This window comes from Sardina pilchardus, chromosome 23, assembly GCF_963854185.1.
Source record: "Sardina pilchardus chromosome 23, fSarPil1.1, whole genome shotgun sequence".
Lineage (NCBI taxonomy): Eukaryota > Metazoa > Chordata > Actinopteri > Clupeiformes > Clupeidae > Sardina > Sardina pilchardus.
Window position 1 is genome coordinate 6,676,442 of NC_085016.1, and position 5,423 is coordinate 6,681,864.

The 5,423-nt window shown below is 43.1% G+C and overlaps 1 long non-coding RNA gene across 1 annotated transcript; it reads right to left on the bottom strand.

Moving 5' to 3' along the window:
* Positions 1-513: 513 nt before the first annotated feature.
* On the bottom strand, positions 514-3,180 carry LOC134071398 (uncharacterized). The gene is made up of 3 exons (XR_009937065.1): positions 2,774-3,180; positions 1,741-1,798; positions 514-981 (listed from the first exon to the last, which is right to left on the bottom strand). It is a non-coding gene; the product is annotated as an uncharacterized LOC134071398 (long non-coding RNA).
* Positions 3,181-5,423: the final 2,243 nt, after the last annotated feature.

Here is a 5,423-nt window from a genome sequence, read left to right on the forward strand (position 1 = left end):
ATGCACCTTCCTGTGTAGGCTAAACAGTAGTCTACAATAGGGAGCCTAACTTGCGAGTGTCCCTAAAAGGCAAGCTTACATAAAACGCCAAGCAGGTATATCATTTTTTAAGTGCCTTGTGTGCCTGTCTGTCCTTAATATGGTCATCATTTGTATGGTATCCAAAACATCTCCACATTGAAACACACCTAATTGGTAAATTGTTGCAACACTATGCAAGACAAATCTCTTATTTCTTCCACCAGAGTTTTAGTTGTTGTTCCACGAGTTCAGGTTCAGAGACTTTTGCTAATATGTTCCACTCACCCCACTACTACTGACACTAACTTCAGCCAGCAAGACCACGAAGGATATGCTATTTTGTGTGCTGCTGGTAGAGAATTTTGTGATCACATTGTTGCACAAGCCATGTGCTCAGGTAAACATAACTACACCAGTTGGTCATTTAAAAAAAACATTGGGAAGCTGCAAAGTGAGATCTACATTATACGGTATGCACTACAAAGGTTAGTGTCAAAGTACCAACAAGACACATGTTTTATTGAAAAACGTGTGGACATTATAGAAATACAAAACATAGAAAAGTACACACAAAATGAACACAATGAACAAACTATAACCCAATTATCTATATATATGTGTGTATGTATGTACACTCTGAGCCATCTGTGAAGAGAGCAGGCTCAAAGCAAGTCATGAAGTCCTTGCTGCCAGGGGGAATAAGACCCGGCAGTGGTTGGCAGGGAGGATCCTCAAGGAAGCATGGCAAACCACAGCTATGAGGCAGGGGCTGGAGTACGTGGATCACTACGTGGATCTCTGGCAGGTCAAGGTTTCTTCTGTGGCTTTGTTGTGATCCATCTGGGAGCAAGGTTAGCTTGTGGTCACTAGCCTTCCCTTCCCTGGTGTGACAGTCACTGACACCAAGTCAGACATTTCCGAGGGGAGGACTTGGTGAGACGAATTACCTTCATTGATGTCCTGAAAGACAAATTAGACTTTTTTTTTATCATTCCACATTCATGTACGTTTTTATCATTTCCACATTTATGAACATTTCTTCAATAATGTGTATGTGTGTGCATACATGCATGCATCTCTTGTTCAATTTGGTATTTTTCCATGTATTTTCTTGATTTTGGATTCAGTGATTATTTCTAGAAACTTCACATATTAGATTAGATTAGATTCAACTTTATTGTCGTTGCAAAAGTAAGTACAACGAAATGCAGTTTAGTATCAAACCAGTAGTGCAATCATTAAAAAGTGCTTATTTTCTTTATAGCAGTATACATATAGATAAAACACCAAATGCAGCTTGATTCATTATGTACATAAAGTGCATAGAGTAATCAGACAGTCCATATTAACAGAATTCTGTATAATAGTGCATTGATGAGGTGCATTTGATAAAGGGCAGTTATCATCGGTAGTCAGACCATCTCTAGTCCATGTGCAAGGGAGAGGGGGGCAGGGGCTACTGGTGGGTCTTGGTGTTGAGCAGTGTTATGGTGTTTCTGAGCCTGCTGGTGCAACTCCTAGGCTCCTGTAACGTTTCCCAGACGGGCGGTTGGAGAACAGTCCATGACTGGGATGTGTGTGGTCCCTGATGATTTTGTGTGCACGTTGCAGACACCGTGAGTGATGAAGATCAGTGATGGTTGGGAGTGATGTGTCAATGATTTTGTGGGAGTGTATGGGTGTGTGTATGCATAAGAGCAGGGAAGTAGAAATACTCACATGTCAACACAAGCACCTCCAGTTCCTTTATCCTCGTGTGAGCTTGCATCCAATGCACCTGATGCAAACACATAAACAAGTAGAGAAAAACTGTAAGCAACAATGCTAATTAATGAGGACAGTAAATTATGAGTGCTGTGTCACATACCACCACAAGAATATGTGTTTCAGTAAATATGTATTAACTATATGTGTAGGGAATAATCTCTCGCTTTAAGCCTACCTTACAGACAGACTTTGACACGATTTGGGAAAGATTGTTGAAAGATTGTAGTCTTTTAACGTATGCCCCTCATTCAAACTACTCAAAAGACTACAATCTTTCAAGAATCTTTCCCAAATCTTGTTAAAGTCTGTCAGTGTAAGGTAGGCTTTAGTTTTAAAAACATACTAACACAATATGCTGTCTAAACCGAGCTAACATTTCTAGCTATTCATGGGTCTCATCAGGTCTCTTTCCACAGGTGTATCAAATCAACCTAGATTATGAGTGCTGCGTTAGTGCACCTGTCGAAAGTGACCTAATGAAACCCATGAATATCTTTGCTTTGTTACTTAGGGCAATTTATTGGCTCTGTACACTAGATAGAGACAAAGTCCCGATGTCAAAAAGCAATTGTATTAACGTGTAACGTTAGCAGGCACCGAAATCCTGCCCTCCTCCGTGCACACACAGGCTGGTGTTTTCAGAAAAAAAGCTGGAAGCTAAAATCGACCTGAAACCGAGCAAACTGGCACACAGCAGTCGCCCACGGTTTTAAGAAGCTCAAAACACAGTTGCATGCATTGTATTTCTTACGTTTTGGTATGATTGAAGTGCTCATTAGTCAGTGCTTTTCTGACAGCTATGACAACGAAGAGACGGCAAGAAACACGTTCGCCAACCATAAGACAAACACGGAAGTTCGTCTATATCTAGTGCACAGAGCCAATAAAAACCTCCAAACAAACATAATATATTTGCAAATGTACATCTGGCTATTTATCTCCTTGCCAATTCATTTAACGCTACTCAATGGGGATAAAAACTTACCGGGACGGTCGTTCGTTAGTTCGTTGTCCGAAGCAAAGCTAGCTAAGCTAGCAACAGCAACATCTTCCTTTCCACACGGTTGGACTTCTCAAACAACCCCAGTCCCTCGTTGTCGTCGTGAAAACAGACGTCCTGGCTTGGGTTGTGTCAGAGACCGTTGAACAAACACAATGCACTGTCTTATTTAACTCTACATGGCTTTACTTAAAGCGCTAACGTTAGAAGCTAGCTATTCCGAACAGGTCGCTAATACGAAAATGCTATGCTACAAACAACTGTGACATTATAGACGTTAAATAGTGTTCCCTCCTCCCTCTTCGTGGCTTGAATCCATTTTCTTCGACGGCCCACATCAAGGAGAAATGTACGAAAGCTAAAAGCGGGATGTTTTTGTTTGATACCGGTTCACAGAGTTTTATTACACCATCTCTAGCTTCTCTGCTCCCCCGTGGTCATTCACTATGAACGGCTATTACCCTGACCGGAAGTTTAGTTCCAGGGACCGGAAAGGAAAGCCGAAAGACGCCATTTTAGCGTGAGATAGGCTAATACTAGCTAACAACTCAACCACACAATCCAAATAGGAATATCACAATTAATCAGGCAGATCCCTGTCTACAATACATATACATTATTCCGTTACTGTTTCTCTGAGTCGCATGTGACACATTGACCCCTTGACAGATTCGGACTGGCCATGCGATGCGCTGCCCGATGTGATGTGAGTCTGTTATGGTAAGAGGCCTTTGTAAGCCAGGCCGATCTGCCAATTGAATTTCTGCAATAAGTGCCACACAGCAGGAGGAGTTTATCCATGTGGCATGACTCTCGCGCTGCCCTGCCAAGCCGCCTGGCCCTGGACGCGGGCCCAGTTGGCACAGGCGACAGGTTATTATTCCAAACAGGAGGAAGCTAATCAACAGAAGCAATATGGACCTCCCTAACATCAATATGGGGAACTTTAAGAGGATATGTATCGGCCTCTTGTAGAAGGCACAATGAGCTGGTTGGCTCTCGATGTGTCAGTCAAAAGCTAAAGCTGGGCAACAATAATCCACCTATATGTGGCTTTGGTGACGTTGGTTCACTGACCGCAGGAGGTAGTGAGTGTGTGTGTGGGTGTGTGTCTGTGAAACATAATAAGCTCTTTGTCAATATTTGGATGCTGTGTTGCTTTGATCAGCATCGGTCCTTCCAAATAAAATAATCAAATGTGTGTCTTCAATTTTCGAGTAAGGTTGTTGATTTTAATAGTCAATCAAATTACAAACTTCTCTCCTCTGTTCCTGAAGCAACATGTTCATTGACTGGAATAGTGCATGACCTGACCCGAGCCACTGAGTTTGTTTCCCCTTTATAGAGCTGGCACTGTACTCCAACACACACATTTTCGGAGTCGTCGGCTCATACCAGCAGGAAGGCTGGAGGACTGTGAGAAGAACTCAAGTTAATTTGATGAAAAGTATAGCGGACAATCATCACAGTCTGCACCTTTAAGTCTCTCTCTCTCTCTCTCTCTCTCTCCCTCCCTCTTAATCTCACCCCTCCCTGAACCTTCTGCTCTTGCCCTCAATGACTCCACTGTTGCCCCCCGCTGGCCTCGTTCTGTGCAAATGAGCGCGGTTGACAGACCCCACCGGTTTCTACAGGGCTCCGTTACGGGGACCTGTCAGAAAGGGCCTGGCCATAACTCTCCGGCTGTCAGCGCTGGTTCACACGAGCCGGGATGACTCCCCACCATAGACACGTCAGTCACCCAAAACAGAGCCAAGAGAGAAGCCCAGCGTCTGGAGAGGGGGGGGGGGGGGAGTCGGGGACTTCAGCAAAAAGCAACAAACAGTCTGGGGCAAAAACAAAACAAATAGTGAGCTTGAAGTTAAGCGTGGCATTCTTGGAATATTTCAAACTTCCGTAACACATTTGGTTGCGATATGCATACCCTGGAACCCTGGACAAAACAATTCCTACTGTAGTACCAAAGTGATGCGGAAACTCAGTCAGGACGAAGGTCAACCAGGAAACAGACTTTTATTCTTTCAGTGATGCGCATCAAGGGAGAGACACAAGCTTGGCCCAAAAGATTCACCAGTATCTCTATCTTACACGTGAAAAATCCTAAACTTTAAGTATGTTAACAAAAAGGAACATGATATGTTGCTATAACTCAGAGGTCTCATTCTCCAAGACGCTCGTTAATTAGGAGCACCCCGACTTGCATATGACCAAATGCTAGCAGTGACAATACATGTGAAAGCCCCCCATCCTTGACCACCTACACTAGTGTATAATAGAGAACCACACCTGGGGATAAACAAAAGATCTCTAGCAATTCAAGGATAAACAAAGGATTATCTGAAAACAGACCAAAGACACAAGAGATGCACATGGGTACAAAAATCACACAAGACACAACAAATACACTGTACATGCACAGGTGTAATGCTGATTCACAATGCTTTCAGCTTTTACCCATCATGTGGTGCTTCTTGTGTGACACATTGGTGACAAAAACACTTTGTAAAGCCCATCAAAATGTACAGTACTAACCCAGTCTACTGTAAATTAATCTGCACAGAGAGGAGGGATAATTACTCTCTAACTACTTTCCTTGCCTGGTGTACTGCTTTTCCACGTGTGTTCAATACTTTTA